Consider the following 23,138-nt stretch of genomic DNA (forward strand, 5'->3'; position numbering starts at 1 on the left):
AAAGCCCCTCACCGGGCCGTGCCGGAAAACACTTCCCCGGAGACTCAAATTGCCCCCTTAAGGCAAAAACCTTAAGAGAGCGAACTCATAATAGCCCCACCAGTTTCGACCTTTATTGAGGTGTATTTAAGTAAAGATCTCTCTAAAAATTATGACGATCCCTAGACCGCTCCCTAGTGGCCGAAAGACCGTCCAACTCAACGTTGTTCCACTCAGTGACAGGCTCACCCCGTCACCGAGAAGAACTTCTCAGTGTTGGCTATACCCAGTGGCAGGCTCACCCCACCACCAGCCAGAGCCATAATCTCAGCGGTGGCCCTACTCAGAGACAGGCAAAAACCTATCCCCAAGGAGAGCCTCTCAAAGCCATCCCCCACCAGTTCCGACCCCTATTGAGGTGTATTTAAGTAAAGACCTCTCTCTAAAAATTAGGACGATCCCTAGACCACTCCATAGTGGCCGAAAGACCGCCCAACTCAGCGTTGTTCCACTCAGTGACAGGCTCACCCCGTCACCGAGAAGAACTTCTCAGCGTTGGCTATACCCAGTGGCAGGCTCACCCCACCACCAACCAGAGCCATAATCTCAGCGGTGGCCCTACTCAGAGACAGGCAAAAACCTATCCCCAAGCAGAGCTTCTCAAAGCCAGCCCCCACCAGTTCCGACCCCTATTGAGGTCTCATCAGTGGGAGCCAGGCTAAGAAATGCTAAGTTTAAGCAATACAGAGCTTATAAATATTTTACCAACACAAATTACCATAAGGTGCTTTAACCTTATTAAATAAAAATCTCAGGATGAGAGATAGATGTAGAAAGTTTTTTACCTTGGGTATAATATATGTTAATGATACCAAGTTATTTTAAATATAAACCTGGTTTTCTTTTTACCAAGTAAGCAAACAGACAAATCAGTCAAGTTAGCGCCTCTCATCCTGAGATTTTTATTTAATAAGGTTAAAGCACCTTATGGTAACTTGTGTTGGTAAAATATTTATAAGCTCTGTATTACTTAAACTTAGCATTTCTTAGCCTGGCTCCCACTGATGAGACCTCAATAAAGGTCGAAACCGGTCTGGGTAGTGGCCCCTTGCCTTTAATACATAGCATCATACATCTCCTCCAGGAGATGTGCTTTGCATTAAGGGTAAATATTAAGAATAGTGATCAGAGCTTATTCTACCTTTACCACGAGTTGCCTTGGACTTGCACTACGTGCAGGGTCAGCTAGACTTGCAACACTTGCAGGCGCAAACTTGACTGACTTGTCTGTTTGCTTACTTGAGAAATGGAGTAAAAAAAAACAGGTTTATATTTAAAATAGCTTGGTATCTTTAACATATATTATATCAAAGGTAAAAAACTTTCTATATATATATATATATATTAAAGCTACCAAGCAATTTTAAATAAAACTTGGTCTATAAAGGTCGAAACCGGTATGGGTAGTGGACCCTGCCTTTATTGTATAGCATCATACATCTCCGCTAGGGAATGTGCTTTGCATTAAGAGTAAATACCAAGGATAGTGATCAAAGCTTAATCCATCTTTACCACGAGTTGCCTGGACTTGCACTACGTGCGGAGTCGTCCGACCTTGAACTACGTGCAGGCGCAAACTTGACTTACTTGTCTGTTTGATTACTTGGGAAATAGGATTAAAACCAAGTTTTATTTAAAATTGCTTGGTATCTTTAATATATAACATACCTAAGGTAAAAAAAAAACAACTTTCTCTCTCTCTCTCTCTCTCTCTATATATATATATATATAGAAAGGTTGCATTTTTATGCAATAGAAGTCCAATTTATATGTAGAAAGGTTGCATTTTTATGCAATAGAAGTCCAATTTAAACCAAAATAAAACTGTATCGATAAATTTTAGTGAACATTCATAATACCAAATTCCATCAAACTACGTTCTACAGATGGAGGGGGAAGATGTGTATATATATATATATATATATATATATATATATATATATATTAAATGCTGCGACATTTTTCGAATTTCAGACTTTCTTTTTTGTTCTTTTGTATTTTACATACTTTCTCCTTTCTTTAATAGACATGAAAGAAAAAAAAAAAAAATTCGTGGCCAAACAAAACGAAGCCATCTACGAAAGAAGATATCGCAGAGTTGTGTTATATTAATCTTCGAGTGGAGAATGTTACTCTGAAACAAAAAAAAGTTGATTCACGGTGTTCAAAATAGTAGACTGTCTTCTTGCGTATTGCAGGAGAGACGAATCTTGTGTCACTAACATTGCCGAAACACATACACGAAAAAAAAAAAAAAGGGGGGGTAAGGGGGGAAAGTGTTCCTGGTTTGTGGCCCAGCCCACGTGCACTCCGAGGGTCCGGACATATTTAGGCCTTCCGACAGCTAGGCTACTGCAGAAGTACCCCTTCAGCTATAATTAGGGCAAGCCGGGCAACCCCTGGCCCGCGACCAGCTAGTATGACCTTAACAGGCAAGTAGCCAGGACAGTAAGGGATAGCTTTTGGTTATTTTTAACTTCTGACAGGAGTTAGTTTTCTTGTGACCCTTCTCAGGCAAGGACGGACACAACAGCGACATCTGCCAGCCACAAATTTGGTCCACTTCAGCACTTAGTGATATTTAACACCCACAATCTCAGAAATATCTGAGAAATAATAAAACATCACGGCAATCCCTTTAGATTCCTGAGCTTCTGAAGTTAACAAGCACATACATTACGGCATACCAAATGTATGTCTTTCGCTCCAACAAAATATTTAAGCATGTTTCGCTTTTGCCGTTTATATTTAGCGAAGTTAAGTATTTTATATATTCATAGTACTTCAGCCTAGAAGTTAATCAGTTTAATGATTTTTTTAATGATGTATTTTCAAGAAAATTATATAATTTTATTATCAGTAACATAATTTTCATATAAAACCAATTTGTAAGTTTTAGTATATAAAGTTTTAATATATTAATCGTTAAAGTATTTTTTAAGTAAAACTGTGTATTTAACAAAATAGCGAAATCGTATATCAAGTACTTTAACAAATGACATAACTTTTGGAAATAGGAGCAAATATACTCTACTTGGCAGCTATGAAGCAAATTTTTGTTCCATTTATTTAATAAAAATATAATGTTTAATTAAAAATTAATGTAAAGTTCAGTTTAAATGATAAAACTCGCAATGATTTAATCATATTCTACATTTAAAACCTATTCCGTCTTTTATACACCCTAATTAATTCTAGATATTATTCATTGATGTTTGATGATCAACAATTTCATTTTATTAATGTTATTAATACATTATTTTATTAATAGATTAATATTAATAGAATATATTTCAGGGAATGTAAATAGATGGTAATGCTGTTCAAACCGAGGCTTGGCTAATATATTATAGTAATTATAATATAGTATTATATATTATATTATATTATATTATAGTAATTATATATTAATATTATATTATATTACATTATATTGCTATTATGAGTTTCGCTCTCTCTTAGGTTTCTTCCGAAATTTTGCACCCGCTGAGGGGGGGCTTGTTTCGGGGGATTTGCCCTGAGAGAGCATTTTGAGTCTCCGGGGAGGGTGTTCTCCAGCATGGCCGGCTGAGGGGCTGTGTCGGTGGATGTCTTTCCCTGGAATACCAGGGGTGGTGGGGGAGCCTGTCACTGAGTGGAGCCAACGCTGAGTTGGACGATCTTTCGGCCACTATGGAGTGGTCTAGGGATCGTCCGAATTTTTAGAGTTGCCTTTACTTAAACATCGGCAATGCTATAGCCAATGAAGTTCTAACTGAGGGACGGATGTTTCTGTTACCCTTCCCCTGGGACGCTGGGTTTCGCTCTCTTAGGTTTGCTCCCGGTGAAAGGGATGGGTTTACCTGAGAGAGCATTTTGAGTCTCCGGGGAGGGTGTTCTCCGGCATGGCCCGGTAAGGGGCTGTGTCGGTGGATGCTTTTCCCTGGAATATGAGCGGTTCTGGTCGGTGGTGGGGAAGCCCGTCACTAAGTGGAGCCAATGCTGAGTTGGACAGTCTTTCGGCCAATATGATGTGGTCTAGGGATCGTCCTAATTTTTAGAGATGGCTTTACTTATATAGTAGCCAATGAAGTTTTAACTGAGGCTCGGCTATTGCTGTTCCCCCCCCTGCCATGATCAGAGCTTTATAGCTCAATAACACCCTATCCTCACATTGTCCTTTACAGATAACGAGGAATATGTAAAGCATTCTTGCTTCGCCCATCTAGCCAGTCCTTTTAAGGACCTCATTTTAATAATGTGAGCGTATCATGTTCATAGTATTAGCTGGTATTAACAATGGAATTGCTGATTTAGAATAAACCAGTTAAGGTTAGAGGTATCCAGGTGGGTGAGATTATTTGCAATTGCTAACGTTTTCAGGTTGATATAGTGTTTTGGGGAAAGAAAGACTAGAGTTTTTCTCATGAAGAGAAAATTTCTCTTAACTGTTTGGGAATGGGTAACTTTAGCCTGAGTTTAAAAGACCTAACAGTTTGGTTTGGTTTATCTGGAATTACAGACGAAGCAACTAAAGCTGGGAAGCCAGTATAATATGTCTGCTGATTGATTGCATTCTTCTGGATGGTTTTGCTGCTTCTGGTTAAAACTTCCCACTCTCTGAGATCGGCTATCTATATTCAGAAACGATCAGAGAATTCTGCTGCAGTTAAGATATATTCATTTCTTCAACAGGTAGTTATAAATTAGTTCTTAATGATGGCAACTGAATTTCGCCTTAAGCTATTACATTAAAAGCAATGTTAGAAAGAGAGTGGCGATCGTAATGCATGTTTGGAAAACTTCCAACAAAAACAACACAACCTAAAACTATAATAAAAATACTTATTTTTTGCTTCGCAATCACAATTATCAATGAACAATCCTAACAAAGTTACTAGAAAAACTTTGATTTTATTTATTTATTTTTGCCAAACAAACGGAATGAAATTATAACTGTAAAGGAAGGAACCATCTATACATCTCTTCTCCATTAAATTTAAAATAAAATCTTGCTATCTGTTACATAAAATGATTCAGTGGTGCACTAACAATCCAGGGATGTTTTTTTTTATATCGGTACAACCACCAAACTGATGGATTAATTACAAGAATCGGGATAAGTGGGTCCAGTGCATAATCCAGGGAATTCAAATTCCAAGAGGGTAAGAGAATGAGTTCGTTAAACCCTACAGGTAAAATGTTAAAGTCCAGGTCACGAAGTTTACATGGTGGCCATTGACCTGGAATCAAATCACAGTCGGATAGCTACTTTTGTACCTCATGTGACAGAGTGCTAGTCAATGTTTCTAAGACTCATTTCTTAAACAACAACCGTTTCCACTGTCTGGAAAACTTGAAAATGAACCCTGACCAAGCGAGATAAATTTAGAAAATATAAGTCATCTGGTTTGGCGTATTGAAGTTTTCAGAACATTAAGAAATTCAAACAGAAAGGGATAATCTTTTCGTATGTGATGATAGAATAAAGTCGCTGCAAGAAGAACAGAAGAATTTTTTTATTAGCAATAATTTTCCAAGAAGAAAATATATCTTTATGGAGTCATATGAAAAGTTGGGAAATTTTAAGACCAGTTGTGAAACATTGTTCATAATTAACCAACCTACTGGGAAATTTAAGATAGTCGAGTCAGTGGTATTCAACTTCAACAGTCAGTGGGATTCCTTTATAATAATGAAGCAAACAAATCCATGACCTATATATATGTGTGTGAAATTTCTCAAGCAGGCGAGAAATATAGTACTGCATAATACAAGTATTACATAAACAGCTGAAACTATTCCCACAAAGTATATTTACGATTCAGATAAGACTTATCGTGAACTATTTATGTGTTCAAAACCTCCCTTTCTCCCCCCCCCTCAACATACATAAGGTCGTCGAGAATCGATGATATTATACATACAGCGTTGTGACAAGGCCCTAGAATTATTAAAAACAATCAATATGCTAGAGGGTACAAAGGAGAGTGAAAAGAGTAGTAATTGGAACTCAAAATGATTTATGAAGGCCAAAGGGTATGTGGACTACAATTATTAGAAACTAAAGATTTCTTTGGTAATATAATACAGATGAATAATGCACTGAATGATACGGAAGCTGGTAAATTTATTCTGCAAGTGGACGTTCAAACACACAAAAGGTCTTGATTTTAAAATCAGACAATGTAATAAGAAGTGGATGTTAGGAAATATAATTTCAATCAAATGGATTTGAGCAGCTGGAATAAAATAAACGGCAAAGTAGTTAATACAAGTAATCAAAACAGGGAAAAGGAAGCTTTGAGGATTATTGAAGAATAAGAAGAAGAAGAATTTGTGGAAAGGACAAGGGGAGAAGAATAATATAAAGATAGGTCAGTATAGGGTGTCTGATACAACATTCATGTAAATTCTTTAATTTTTCTCTTTAATTTTTATATATTAGTTATTGATAAGTCATTATTTATTTTTTGTTAAATTTATTTATTTTGTCTTTACAGATGGAGACATTCCATGAATTTCTTGATTTTCAGTTTCCTTTTAGCGAAGTGAGTTCCATAAAACGCCTGGAATGTGATACAGTCCATGCATTTTATGGTTCGTGCTAGTATTAAATAAGCATACCGAAATGAAAGATTTTTTCATTTGACGCTGTTGCAATACTAGAAACTAAAGGGTTATACAAAGGCACAGAAAAATGACAGTGTTATTCATTTTTGGGATGTGTCATTTTTTTAAGCATTGACATTAGGAAATTCCCCTATAAATTTTCAAAAACAAATTTCACTATTACTCTATCCGTCCAGGTACGAATGAGCCCATTCAACATCCCTTGAGTTTCTTGCTAAGCGAAGAAAATTTATAGCCAAACTGCACGGAAGCCGACAAGGACGAGTGTGTTTGAGGTTAATAAACGGTACTCTTACTTTGATGCCGTATCCGATAAGAGGAGGAAAGCATTGGAGAATCGTTTATTTAGGAAATGTAGTATTTATTTCTTTTTCCCACCCCATTGGCAACTTTTATTTATCAATAAAAATGGAAAAAAGAAAAATGCAACGGGATCTGTCTTACAGAAGTGAAACAGGAGAGAAACAGCTAAATATTAATATGGCCAATATTATCATTTATAAGAGAATTTCTTCAAGTGAATGAATCTAAAATTATACTTGATAATAATACCAATTTGAATTTTCTGAGACCATGGGAAACGTTTTAAATTCTTAACGTCTGAATCTAAACGAGGCAAGTTATTTATTCGAGTTAAAAAAAAAAAGGAGGGTTTAGATGAAAGTGAGTTAGCCAGTTTCATACGAAGGGAAAGAAAACAGGGTTTTTACTCCAGGAAATTAGTCAGAGATTAACAGACATGATACTGCAGAAACAACTAAGTCCATGTGACCAGTGTAATTGAAAACAATCCCTATCCGTTAAAAAAAAATAATAATAATAAAAATTATAACACATGCACAGACGATTCATACATGACTGATAAGAATATCAGTGCAGGAGCTAAAAAGTTTGAAGCTGTTGTTTGGTATTGGTTGAAATTACGGACTAATGCTAAGAAGTTAGTCTTATGTTTGTGAAATGCGTTTTTTTCAGTTGTTTTGTCCCAAATCTTACATGATTGAATACTTGCTAACTCACCTTCGGCTGAAAATCCCTTATAAAGTTCCTCGCATACTAAACCGCATTCCAATCCGGTTCTTTCCAAAATAACAGTAAATGTCACGCTGGTTTCGTAACTGAGGTACGCACAGCAGATGCTGCGAAAAAGAAATGTTGATTTATTTTATTTTATTATTCTTTTAATTACAGAACGTGCTTTACATTCTGATTTTCTTTACATCAGACTTTTCGAAGGAAACTTAAAACAAATATTGCCAGTTACCAGAAAAAAAGAAACACAGAGGATTCTTATGGTTGTTTAGTTAATCGGGGAATTAATAATTTACGACGAACATACAGTAATGGCATTAAATAAGTTTTCAAGTCCAAAGGAAATGCTTAAAAGGAGACTTCCATGAACGAATTTGTGACCCTTTTCCTCATCAGGACAGGATCCTCGGAGATGCCTCCTTTACCACGAGTTGATAAGTAATGCAAAACTTGAAAGAAAACTATCTTAATACAACAGCTATATTCTTCCTTCATTTTTTTTTTCAAGTTGCTTTATTGCCATGAGAGTCTGTTATTGCAATATTGCAAGAACATATGCTAGTTTCTTAATGTAAATCGCATCCAGGAAAATAATTAACGTGGACTTAAGGACTAAATAATCTGGAAAATTCTGCTACAGTTACCAAACATGGATTTTTTTTCAAGCCACTTCAGACTTCCAATAAACATAGTAGTGGTCTCACACCGGACAACGAAATTCATCTCCCACCAAAAGCCATTCGCAAACACTCACCGTAGGATTCGAGCTTATCTGTGAGTGGGAAGGAGAGAGAGAGAGAGATGCCTAATCGTAATTAACAGCATCAACCTTTTTTGGGGGGCTACTAATGTGAACTCAAAAATTACCAGGCCAAGAACATTCATATATTCTTCATCACCACTTATAAAAATAATTTTACTCCTCATGTAAGGAGTCATTTAAAGATGGCTCCTTACTGATGTTTAAAGATGGACCAGTGCCATGAATCTACACACATAATTAACACTCCTTAGGAGATGAATCACACGAATAGCGAGCCGGCTCTATTAGATCTCAACCCATCCTAGAATGAAAATTGGATAAGAATAATAAATTAAATCTTAAAAAAATTAAATCAAGCACGTTTGGTCAAAAATATACTTAGAAACGTGTTATTAGATTTTAAGGGCCTCAATTATTTGAAAACCACTTGTTTTCAATGAACAGAAATTTGTTCCACTTAAATTTACTTTCCATTCATAAAATTATGAATAAGTTGTTTTTCTTCTTCTAAGCTATTTAAATAATCTTATTTCTCCAAATATTTCTCATAGGAACGTAAAGAAACCACCAGGAATGGCCAGAAGTAAACAGGGACATGCGTAGGCGATTAGCAACGTGACGTAACTTTCAGTTTAAAATATTATGGAAGGATACCGTATTACAGCGGGTCATATTACATGACATCCATTACTCCGGAGTGTTTGCTTTTTCTTCATGAATGAACTCGGATTTTGTTTTATAAGTGCATATATATTTATTTTAATACTTGTTTTCAAATGCAGAGTAAGCGGTAATATATTTAACCTGATCATAAACTGTCGAATCTTAATTCATACGAAACATGAAGTAGTTGCGGGGGGGGGGGGGATTTTCTGTTGAATATTCTTATTGATTTGGCTGGGTACGGTTCATCTCTGGAGCTGTTATCTGAGAGGGAAGTACCTGAAACAGTCCGAACATCTGCAGATGAAAACTTACAACGGACAAACATTAGCCGTAGAGTAAGCTACTGATCATCAGCAGCTGATTCCGGAAGCCATTTTCAAGCGGCTCGCTCGTGGTGTCAAATGGTAACCGTCACTAAATATCTTGGCTCTCAGCCAAGGCTGCTTCAATGAGAGACGAGTATGTTCTAGAAGCACGAGACAACGGCTGGTCTAGAAAAATAGAGAGATGCGTGTACTGCCTGCATCTGTTGTCGAGTTCCACTCCTGACGTGTCGGCATGACTTTAGAAATTCAATGAACAGTTGGACATCGTGTAATGTGGATTTCAAATTGATCTGAAATGCGAAACTTACCGAAGCCGCGAAATCTCTTCGTCTGTGAACAACGCCAGAGGTCAAAATTTTATGGGAGGCTTTGAGAGCCTTGTATAAAGATCCAATTAGTATTCGGGATATCCAATAGGGGATTTCTAACAGAGAAGCATTCTGACCACGGAGGCACATGTAAAGACAGTTTACAGCTGCCTCAACAAACGACCACAGTCCATTTTATAAAAGAACTAGAAAAAAAATGATAAAGCTCAAATCTCTCTGTATTTCTCAGTTTTTTCAAATAAAACTTTCTTTGTGCAATGCAGTTTAAACTTGTAATAATTCTTTGGACAATTTTTATGAAGAATCCAATATACCGAAGTTTGTTGTCAATTTCTCAGATTTGTATCGTATTAGTAAACCGGAAATAACGTCATATCCAGTCACTGTTACTTGGGCATGATGTATAAATGGTGCAGAAGATTGCTTTAGTACGGAGATCCGAATGCTACTGGACAATAAACGGCAATCACACCACTACAGTCTATTTTTAAATATTATTTCCGTTGTTGTTCCATAAAAAAATGCAAGTATTTTGCCGTGCAAGTGATAAGTCAGGCAAAAATAACATAAAAAAATACATAATAAGATCGCTTTCAAAATTTGAAATTTCAAAAATAATAATATTTGAAATTAAAACTGGTAAGAAGCTCAGAATAAAAAATAACACACTGGGCATATTTATCTTTTGTTTTCTTGGGCGTTCAATTCTTATAACAAAAGAAACGCTCAGCTAATTTAAATATACGTCAGACTCGAGTATTTCTGTTGTAATAAGATATTTCACAAATACTACTTCATCACAAGAAAGACAATCGAAGTAGCATGCTGTTAATGAACATCCTTAGAACTATAACCAAAGAGTATATTTCGAATCCACGATCCTACTTTCTAAAATATGTCAAGGTCATGTGTGCTTTCTTTTGCCCTCTTCAGTCAGAGTGATTTGTTCATATAAGCCAAGAACGCACGATACGGTAACATTCTATAGTTCTACGTGTTCCAATTCCATTTTTTTAAGCAGATTTTTAATGAACAATTTTTTTTTTCAACAATTAACCACGCGCCAGTCTTCACCTTCACTCGCACGTTAACACACAAACCAAACATCAAGCCCAGAAATCATTAACCAGCAGTCCATAAGTCCGCATTGTGGACATTACCTTCACCTTTTTTTTTTTTTTAATAAAGTATTTTCTTTACCCTTCTTACAAAACTAAGTTCTTAAAACAATGCAGCCTTAAGGCCATTTCCACCTGAGGGTCACTAAGGCTAACCTAAATAAACAGCTACGGGCAAGTACGCTCTTGTGACCGTCTTCTCAAGTGTCCCATATAGACGTCGTCGCCACTGCTGTTTGCCATGTTCGGCGCTAGCGTTCTTGTGACCCAGGTCACTGTTAGGGCGGAGGCTTGCTGGGCAACCGAGACAAAGAACACTGTAATTTTCGTTGTTCAGGTGACACCCTGCGTAGCATCTTTTGCACGTGGACAACACCCTCCCCTCATGTGTGTTGTTCGAGAAAGAGGAGATCTACCTTTATTCATCCAATCGGTGGGAAGGGGGGGGGAAACAAAAACGAGATTTTTGTGGTTTGGAATAGCAGATGGACACAGAAAGGAAGAATGTCTTTAGAATATCGTAAAACAATTAGAACCTTGAGTTACAAGTGCGCGCGCGTACACACACACACACACACACACACACACACACACACACACACACAGAGAAAGTGAGGGTGGGAAGTAAGGATAAAAATCTGTGTAATGAAAAGGAAAGTATTTAGGACATTTTTTATCCTGTTAGGAATGTGCTCGTAGGTGAAGATATGGAGAGGTCAGAAATTCAACGAATTATTCTTTCTTTTTCTTTCTGGCCAACTATTGTTTCCAGAGATAATAATGAGGTTAAGAAATGTAGCAGTTCACAGGCATACAAAACAAACTTTCCGATACATTAAAAGAAAGGAAGAAGGAATGGGGAGAGAAGATAAGGGGAGCCAGCAACCAGAAGTGCTTTCTGAGAGCAATACGATCTTTTATCAGTATCAAGGATTGAAGGATGAGCTGTTAATGCCCTTTTCTTCCATTATGCCCACAGTATAACATTATCTGCATTTAATTATGTTCCTACTTGTTTTTCATGAATTTATTTAAAAGCAGAAAACTTCAAACCTAAAACGATAAAGAAAAGTGGACGGGCGGAGGTAAATATTCTGGCACTATATTTAAAATTCTTATGCTTGGTAATAACATTTTGTTTTAAAAAAAAAGATGTCTGAAGGGGAAAAAAAAGCCAGGGCTTCTTTAATAATCGAGTTTGGTAACGTTAATAACAAAGTATATTTTTTTATCTCTGGATTTTTGTATTTAAGCAAATACTGTTGTTTTAAGTGCAATCAAAGTACAGTACATATTAAATGGAAGCATTCACACATGCTAAGCACCCTTTAACAGCGCCCTCTCTCTCTCTCTCTCTCTCTCTTATCTCACACTGATAACGCAGTTCCATCCCCCCCTCCAACTACCCATCGCATACAAGGAAACTAATTTATCTAAACTTCTTAAGGCTTTTAACAAAACTTTCGGTTGGTTCCAAACAAATAGGGGAATTTCCATTTTAATAGACTTTTGCTGCCAGCATGCAATAGCTATATTTGAACAGGAAACGGTAGAAATGTATGGAGATTTATCTTGGAAAACAAGACACACCCACGATAATTATGGATGCAATTTATCTAATATTTGGTGGTCAAATCAGTTTGCTTGAGTTCAAAGCATACATCAAATTTGACACATGGGCTAGTACTTGAAAGGCAGTTGAAGGAACTTCGGTTCCTTTTCAGCAGTTTACACACACACACACAAAAAAAAAAGAAAGAAAAAAAAAAGAAACTTCGCAAACATTCCAGTCTTTTAAGACACAGTACAAGCAGTGGTTTGTGTACAACTTGTTCTTCGAAAAGGTTAGTCAATAATAAAGTTTTCAGCTAAAGAGTGCTCCGTAGATGTTTCCTAAATCATATTTCACTTTTCTTTAGACAGTATTTATGATTTTTGATAAGTGAAGAAAACAATACACTCGAATGTTGACAGCGCTGACAAAATTTCATTTAATATATCATAAGTAAGTGTAGTACAAAGCACAAAAACAGGCCCTTTACTTGCCATGCATATTTTGTTTTTAATATAAATTATTCACATTTACAGAGGTTTATTTAGGAGTTCCTCATATCATCAAACCTATTGCAGGAACAGAGTAAACTATTAACAAACACTACAAGGAAAGAGATTCGTTATAGGTACCTATTTACTGTACGGAGTTACTTTTGCAGTGCTGTTTCCAAATACAGATACGGGCACTTTTAAGATTAATGATAGTCGAGTAGTAATGAGTATTTTTAAACATTCCTGCAACTGCTTGCAGGACAGTTTAAACGTCACTACCAGCGACACAAGATCGCAAAGAATGCTCTTACAATTTTTCAAGTACCGATACGTTTTTTTCTTTTTTCTAATCTGAATTTCTGCCAGAAAAATATTAAAATGAATTTAAAAAGTGGAAAGTTGCAATCGGTTCATTGTTGTACGCAGAATACTTTAGATATAAGAAAAGGATAAAACTAAGAAATCTGAGCTGAAAGGATTTATGTATTATGTCTATCGGTGATCCAATAACGTGTACTAAATTAAACTGAGAGGCTATGGAGCAGGGATGATATACACACTCCCACGCATCCCACAACCTCTTCCTTCTTGGTTCTCGCTCCCCCCCCCCCCCCACTTCCCAGGGCTGTCAATGCAGTGCAGCTGGCCAACCGGCTAACATGACGTTGCCTGGGAGCTGAGCTATTCGTCACTCATAGTAGACGCCCTCTGAGGCCACGTAGCCTGAGGCTCAGCACTTCATTTAGCAGGCACTGCTTACTCAGCTATCCGATCGAATTGAGAACACCATCCTTTAGGCTGTTCCTCCTGTCTGATAGAGTTTTTAAATGTACTCCCTTGAGATGGTCAATTGCCGACAGGTTCTACAACTGCCATCCAGTGTTGAATGCTCAATTACTTTTTGGCTCTGTTATTCCAATAGGGAACACTACTCCCTCCTTTTCTCCCTAAGGTGTTTAACCTCTTCGTTTTACATCCCTTTTATCCAAAAATTCTAGTATATTGGTTAGGTTAGAGTTGTTTTCGTGGCTTATAAAGTTAGTGAAAACCAGAAAATTAAAGCTAGAGTTTTTACTCGTTAATAAAATGTAGTTAACCATTTTCCATTATAAATTTATTTTCATCTTACATTTAATGAAACCAGACAGATGAATTATTACTTTTAATTCCTAAAATTCGAAAATCCAAACAGCATGAGTAAGTGAAGAAAACTATTTTATGATTCGAAGGGTGCTGTATTATCTGCTTTTTATGAACATGAAAACATAACCCCAAGCTTTTTTTTTTTTTTTTTTTTTTTTTTTTTGTAGAGGGTACTACTTATCTGAATAAATTCAACACATAGTAGATTCATAAGTAGCTAACTTTGAAGTAACGAATATAACAGAAGAAAATCCTTATCGCCTGCCTACACCTGTGAATCTCGAGAACAAAATTGAGTTGAAGTACATGAAAGTATTCATCTAAAGAATCAAAAATTACGCTTAGAAATATTTTTATCAATATCCCAAAACGGTTAACTATGTAAATACCAAGACGCGCTCTAGAAACGTGAATTAGGGGTTAACGTAATATCGAAAGAGGTAATGATAGAGAAGGTAAACATTTATATAGGGAGATTTTTCTTTATGCCAATAGAAATGCATTAATGTGAATCAATCAAAAAATTCAAATATATTTTCGGTAAAAATAAATAAAATAATCACCATAAAATTTTCATTTCACATGTCATTTGTGCTTCTTTGTTTATAAATATCATTCTATGCAAAATCTAATAAAGATGAGTGCCTTGTTCCTCTGATGATTCTCTTAGTCAAGTCAATCGTTGACGGCAAATGAATATAACAAATGAGAACTGCTTTACGGTGATGGGATGGGGGAGGACATCATTATGTAAAAACCAATTTCATTCAAAAAATATTAAAGAATACAATGCGAAGCTCTAAAAAATACATTCGGATTGCAGAATAACTATGCAAAATTACTAAACGGACTGCGTAAGTGATTAAAGGGAATTCAATTCTTGTCAGTCGCTCTATAGTGAAGCTAATATAAAAAAAAATGTAATAATGAAATGTTTTAACTTGTAAAACACATTGTTGTGAAGGTCTTGTGAAGCTAAAGGAAATGACATTCCAAACAAGCAGTTGCCTGTAGTAGTAATAATGAATAAGGATGCAACAAAATCAATTTCATTAAATCCTATTTTATGCGTTTAACAAGAATCATAACCGTCTATTTGTCAATGCTTTTACAGGCAACTGTGATGAATTGGCCAATAAAATAAGCAGCGTGAGGATTATTCATTCACAGATCACAGACTGTTCCGCTACTATTTTGTAAGGATCTCCTTTTTCTTCGTGGTTCATGTTTTATTAGCACTTCGTGAACTATTTTCAACCAACACCTTCCATAACTATTTGTCTTTAAAAAGGTGTCCGAAAAGTAGGGTAGTGTACCACGAACTTTAAAAAGACGACACAGCACGGTGATGAAATAAATTACTTCAACAGTCCTACGTGTGTACCCCACCAGAAGAGGTGATGTACGCTACTAAGAATACCTTTTTCTATGGCACAACTTGAGGCGCTGTTTTCACAAGATTTATTGGTTGTTCTTCGTTCTGATTTTTTGTCATAAATGTACCGGAGGTCCTAATGTGTGTTTGTCAGTCAATTCTCGATCCCTCTCAACATCCCCTCCCCCATACGTCCATTTTTCTTTCGCCTCTTCTTTTATTCGCTTCCAGAAGATACTGACAATGTGCATTAGCTGTAGTTTTAATATAATGGACATCTATTAATAATAGTTAAAGATCGGATTATCTTAAAAATACACTTAATTTACCAATCAGAGGCTGCACACTGATGGGTATCAACGAAGATGAAGAAAGGTTTATATAAATTATTACAAGAAATATTAACAATACCATAACTCGTTTTTACTGTGTGAATGCCATGATTATGTTTGCTGATAATTTAATTCCCGTTAATAATATAAGTATTTAAAATGACTTATTGTCAATTTATAACTTCTCTGGCTTGGCTCTATGAAGCGTGCATACTTCTGACTTTTAATGGGATTATATTGATCAAGTGCATATAATAAACAACTATGTTACACCCACTAGTTTCACCAACTAAGAGGCCACAACAGTTGCCCGCTGTATACAAAACCTTAACAGGAACCAAGGACTAATCTTACCCGTGATCTGGAAGACCCTTATTAGATCTCTCAAATCGCCAGAACTGAATTACAGTGCCAACTATAGAACGTTCCTAAATAACAACAAGTGAGATCATGCATGTATTGTACGCGCTCTGTTCTTTGTTTAATATCACTAGAATCGGTTGATTATAGTTTGTAACAGTTTTTTACTTTTTAGTGCTTTACATCAGTTATGTACCCTGAAGATGCCAACAGCCTTAGTTGGCATCTTCAATGAAACTAGTTGGTATAACATAGTTGTTTATTATATGCACTTGGTCAATATAATCCCATTAAAAGTCTTTCCAGAGCTTTTTGGTCCAGAAAATTAAACGTTTTTTAACATAAATAGAATCCATGGGAAAACCAAAAGAAAGGTACGCCGTTTTGAACTCCTTAAATGTAAAAAGGCCAAACTATTTAATCATCTCACTTTTTTGAAAAGATGTCGAGACCACAAGATTATTCCAAAGTTTCTATTTTTAAAAGAACAATTCCATTCAAGACGAGCGAAACATGTTTATTTTATAACATCTTTGGCACTTCTACGTGAACGGATACAGCATACCAGATTTCTTTTAAGCCAAATAGATTTAGAATGTTATCAGATTTATGACGATATCTCTAGTACTTTAGACCAAGATATATGGTCGCATTTGGACAGAATGGTCACTATTAGACAAAACGTTTTAAGTCAAAACCTTCTCTACCAGACAGCAAAGTTATTTTTAATTTTTCGGATCACGTATTAACGAAACCAGAGATCAATATATTTAAAAAAGGTTTCAATTTTGCGATAATACCTGATCATGTCACTAAAGTGGATATCATTTGTAATATAGAAAAGGCAGTCTCGTCGTTACCGGAACCCATAGCTAATGATATTAGATTAAAAAGTAGTATCATCCTCTCATCTTCCAGAACTCCTAACAAAAACACCACTACTCTGGAAAAAAGAACATTGTATAGTTTGAAGAAAAAGAAAGACATTATCATATTGAAGGCAGATAAGGGCAATTCAACAGTGATTTTAAACACCAGTGATTACGAAGATAAGATTAACAGCTTACTGTCGGATATATCAACCTACCGTGTCCTAGTCACAGATCCAACACTAAAGAATCACAATCACACCAACGATTTAATACGTCACATGGTGAACTGGTCTATAGACTTAAAACGAAGATTGAAATCCATGCATCCAGTAACACCAAGAGTATATGGTGCTCCTAAAGTACACAAAAATGGAATACCACCACGCCCGATTGTAGATGGAATCAATTCGCCAACTTATCTGTTATCTAAAGACCTGGCAGGCCTCCTCAAACCACACATCCATAATTCGGATACTTATATACGAAATTCGCAACATTTCGTTGAAAAACTGAACAACATCTCTATCTCCAATACGGATCTACTCGCCAGCCCGAATGTTACATCTCTATTCACTAACATCCCTGTAAAGGAAGTCATCAACATTTTAGGAAGTTTGCTCCCACAAGACATTACTTCTCTGTTCCGTCATTGTTTAACATCAAACTTTTTCTTATGGAATAAAACCATATATCAGCAATTGACTGACTTTGCTATGGGTAGTCCCCTCTCTCCATCTTGTGCTGATCTCTTCTATGGAGGATTTTGAAAGTAAAATCTTATCTCAAACAGACCCTAAACCCACAGTATGGGAGATACGTGGACGATATCTTTATTGTTTGGAACCACACAAAAAAGGAGCTGTTCGACTTTCTTAACAAAATCAACTCTCTACACACAATCAAATTCACTCTAGAACTTGAAAAAAAAAAAAAAAGATAACCAATTATCATTTCTGGACACTTTAAGAAGCTTCCGAATGGTGGTATCAACCGCTCAGTTTACCGCAAACCTACCAATACAGGACGTTATTTACATTTCACTTCCTGCCACCACATTTCTCAGAAACTTAGTATTGTACACATGCTGAAGAACCGTGCCTCTCTCCTTACAACAGATCAACAAGACCTCCAGGAAGAACTATCCCTGATATCTACCAACCTTACCATGAATGGATTTCCTCGAAGACTCGTCCACAAGATACTTTTCTCTGAACCCCGACAAAGACAACGAGATGATATACGTTATATTTCTACCATCGTCATTCCATACTTAGGGACAGTTTCCAATAAGATTGCAAGACTCCTTAGACCACATAAAATAAGAATAGCCTTTAAACCTACAGAAATTATTAGACAATTCTTAAGATCTCAAAAAGATAGCCATCCTTTCTCCAAATATGCTGGAGTTTATAACATACCATGCTCGTGCGGCTTGAATTACATCGGCCAAACTTCAAGGAGTCTTGAAATTAGGCAAAAAGAACACATAGGTGACGTCAATAATAACAGAGAAGAAAAATCGGGGTTAGCTTTTCATTTCTCAAGAACGAACCATACCATAGAGTGGGATAGAAGCACAATTCCTTACATAGAGGAGGACTTCCGCTCCCGAATTTTCAAAGAGGCCACAACAGTTGCCCGCTGTATACAAAACCTTAACAGGAACCAAGGACTAATCTTACCCGTGATCTGGAAGACCCTTATTAGATCTCTCAACTCGCCAGAACTGAATTACAGTGCAACTATAGAACGTTCCTAAATAACAAGAAGTGAGATCATGCACGCTCTATGCATGTATTGTACGCGTTCTGTTCTTTGTTTAATATAATTGGAATCGGTTGATTATAGTTTGTAACAGTTTTTTCCTTTTTAGAGCCTTACATCAGTTATGTACCCTGAAGATGCCAACAGCCTTAGTTGGTGAAACTAGTTGGTATAACATAGTTGTTTATTATATGCACTTGATCAATATAATCCCATTAAAAATCATTCCAGAGCTTTTTGGTCAAGAAAATTAAACGTTTTTTAACAAGTACATACTTCTGGAAATATTTTAGCTACTTGGAAAAGTATAGCAGATACTTTTCGAAAATCTTGCAACAATCAAATAAAAATACAGCATGTCTTTTATAACCTTGCAAAAATAAAATAAAATATCACTAAAAACTTGCGAAAATCGTATAGAACTATCACTTTCGATACAAAGCAAAATATTTAGGAGTAGAACGATCATGACCCTTGTAGGATTTGTCTAGCACACACGCACTAGATAAATATTCCCGGAAAAAAAAGAAAAAAAAATTATAATCTGTTCGAGGAACCCAACATATTTCTTCGGTATTTCTATAAAACTGCAGATATTTTTCGAAGAAATTAGCGATTACAATAATGTAAAGCCGATATTTATTGGAAACCAATCTCGAGTCATTTATTATGATAAGAAGGATTCCTTCGAAGTGAGTAATATTTTCTATAATTTCAGGAGAATGCATAGTTGTTTTTTTTAAACGAACCACGTGACTTCATTTTATTATGTTTTGTATATTAATGCTGCTGATATTTTGTTTCATTTCACACTCAAGTAATATTAAAACTAGACGTTAATTTTGTTCATGGAAATCGCTAGTTTAGAATTTAGCATAATTAAAACCGCCATCGCAAAAACTAATTTCGTTTGTTTTAAAACATGTGCTTTTTAACAGCAATCTCAAGCAGAAGAGTTGATGCATTTATATTACTCAAGTGTTGATGAGTTGAAGGTTGGAAAGAATGACGTGAATGTCGAATTTGAATAGCCAACAACTCGAGGGTGGAATGTGAAACAATTGGCGGCTGGTTGTTATATGCTTTTTTTAAACGATTTTAAAAGGAAAATGGAGTTACACATAGGGTTAGAACGTGCAAAATATCAGTGGAAAACATGTCGCTGTTAGTGTATGATGATACAACTTTGAAGAAAGAGACGGGATTTAAACCGAGGTTCGAATCCTGTGTAGATCTTTCCAACCAAAGAACATCGTCGAAACCGACTGAGCTACAAAGGTTCGTAATGTTGCCGTAGAGCCACCGTAGCTCAGTCAGTATAGACGAAGCCCTTTGATCGGAAAGACCTAGAAGTGAGTTACATTCGAGACTAGGTTCGATTCCAGGGTCAATAACGTGAGGAACCTTTATCTGGTTTCTCTCGACGAAAGGTGAGTTAGCCGGTCGCATACGGAGGTAGGGGGTTTTTTCTTATCCGGAAACTCGAGTTTTTCGTCCCTCAGAACAGACACACCGGCCCTGTGAACACACGCGTCTACAGACATAGGACACTCATGGAATAAGGATTGACCGACCTGGAAACCGTGGGATTTTCGGTTTCGAATGTCTGCAAGGTGAAGTGTGGATCTACGCGTGAGTATAAATCAGGATAAATAATGTCGCCGTAATAGATGATGATCCATTCTGTTCTGATCATACTAATCTATTCTGCTGTGTTCTGAACAGAATCAAAGAATTTTAAGATGATTTTTGGGACGCTACTGATGATTATTTACAAAAGCATCGGATTTGGAGCTTCTCAGGATGTAATTCAATTCAAAGGCACTGAAAGTTACATAACAAATATTAATATATTTTTAAAACATAAAGTGACTATTGTATTCTTTTAATACTGGTACATCTCTCTCCCTATCTTACATCCAAGAATGGGCTGAATCTCGTGGTTAGGGATTTACAGGAGTTTTTAATGCGTGGCCGATTTGTCTGCTTCCAGGAGGGGAAAAAAAAAAAGAAAAAGTGGAAGATAAACCCTTCCATCTCTGTATGAGACCGATAGATTCGCCATTCAGTCGAAAAGGGCATTGCTGTTACCGAAACTACAGAGACTCGAGAAGATATCTTACGCTTGTGAACAAATACTACCTCGATGAAGAACAAAATTCCAAAAGGCCTAGATTCACTGCTGGGACACCATCCATGGGAGATACAATTACATTCTGTACTGTGACAAATATGGAAATTAATAATGACTTTGGAAGTAAAAGAATTATTTTGGGATTAAATACGAAAATATTTATTTACTACAAGCAGAGAAAGCTTATTCTTGCTGTTAATCTAGGAATCAGAATTATCAATAGTAGGCATAGCTAAATGTACAGTATTTTATTTTTAACCACACGAAAGGACAGAGTTAAAAGATTAAATTTATCAACTTTTCGCTAGCAACAGGTTGAATCTTTGGAACAGAAGAAATTTTCAAGCCAGTAAAGAATGGCAGCAAAATAAAAAATAAAAAAAAAGTGTAAAACGCATGGAACAGTTTTTATCGGTATTGCTCCAGTTCTTTAGAACGAATATGGAAATGTCAATACTCATTGCGATTTTTTGGATTTATTAAAAAATCGTCTGCAGATTATTTTGAGCTCAAGGAAGTTGGAAAATATTTTAAATTTCCAGTGTTTTGATGTAAGCAAGGGATAGGCTTTACTTTTTATAATAAATATTAAAACAATTATTTTATTGCATTAACTGTTTACTAAAGTTTCGATTGAACACTCGAGTTATATAAAAGGAGGTTGTCGAGTTTAACTTTTATTATTATTATTATTCAAAGAGGTTCCAGTTCTTCAAAAACCCTTTAAGGTGTACGATATCAAAGATTAGAAGAGTGGCTAGGTTTATCTATCTTTATTACCAATAGAGATTAATCAAATAGTTAGAGACAGTAAAGATAAAGGAAGTTAAAAGACATGATTTTAGAGATGAAGGAGAAACAGCAAAAGTCTAGATATATAAGTAAACGTTTCTTGTATTAACAAAAATAAGAAAATTAATGAATTACCTTGAAGCAAAAAGTAAACAATCACATGTAAATAAGCGAAGATAACTACCAAAGGTCTTCTCTTTCAAATCATAAAATTAGATCTTTAAGAAATAACATTGCTAAAACGCGTGGAAATAAGAGGCAATAAGTAAGAAAAGCCGTTTCTTACTTGGCTGTCTAAGAACTACAAATCGGCTCATCGGATATCAAATTCCTTTATATTAGATTACGAAGGCGGCTGAAAAAAAAAAAAAAACTGAGTTATAAAATTAACTGGAGTGCCTATTTTTATGGACAGTCGGTTGACTGCCAGCTGAGAGAGAGAAAAAACAGCCCATTTCCCTCTCCCACCCTCGTAATACACAAGAGAGTCCATCAACCAACATATCGAAAGGTGAAACGCCACCTTAGTTTCCGCAGAGTTTAAATTTACTTAAACGAACACCACCTATTTGACAATTACGTCCCCACCCGCCACACTCCTGTTTGCTCCATCGCAGCGCTTTAGTGCTTAAAGATCAAGTGTGTTTCGATCAACTTTAGAGGGAGGAAGGGGGGGGGGAGTTGGATAATCCGATTTTAGCAATCGCCAGCGTGGGTAGATCTACTTACAGCCATCAAATCTCTGTCTCTTTCTTTCCCTCGCGCGCGCGCACACACACACACACACACACACACACACACAACACTTAGTTTTGGTAACAGCGTCGAACATTTTAGATGAACATCAAAGCCAGAGGAGAAGAAGCATTTTTTTGTTAATAGTAAGTGGAGTGTAAATAGAAGAGCTGCACTTGTTACTTGAAATTCAATTCTTTTTTTTGTTCTTGCACTCTTCGTGTTAAATCTCGCATTTATTCACTCGTCTTACATTCCAATCGAGTTAGAAGCAATCCGAGTGCTAAAACGAGGAGAATAAAGTTCGAAAAATATAACAATGCATTCACCCATTGTTAAATTAGCGGTTTTTTCTTTCATCTCAAAAACAGGAAATAATCACAAAATCAATCGAGTGATTTATAAAATGGTTAACGGGTACTGGAAAAGAGTGACTTATTAGAAAATCATTTCTAACACTTTCCCAACGGTTTTTAACGTGAGCACCGCAATATAAAGACAAACTTAAAGCACCTTCATCTGAATTAATGATTAATCGCATCTGGAACTGATTACTAAAAAAACTGACAATGCCAATAAATATTCGCCTTAACGACAAGTATTGGGATCCTTTATTTAGATATTAAAGATCATTATGGTTATGACACATTCTCTGAAATTAACGAAGGGGAATGCTCGTATGATTTAGAAGAAGAGTGTC

General features: G+C 36.1%; 1 protein-coding gene across 1 annotated transcript in view; it reads right to left on the bottom strand.

Annotated features, from left to right (window-relative positions):
• LOC150104603 (BCL11 transcription factor A-like) overlaps window positions 1–23,138 on the bottom strand; it is a 152,765-nt gene that overhangs the window by 44,993 nt on the left and 84,634 nt on the right. The window lies entirely within an intron of this gene.

Source organism: Typopeltis vanoorti, chromosome 7 (genome assembly GCF_054136105.1).
Source record: "Typopeltis vanoorti isolate ZY-2024b chromosome 7, IOZ_Tvanoo_1.0, whole genome shotgun sequence".
NCBI classification, from domain to species: Eukaryota; Metazoa; Arthropoda; class Arachnida; order Uropygi; family Thelyphonidae; genus Typopeltis; species Typopeltis vanoorti.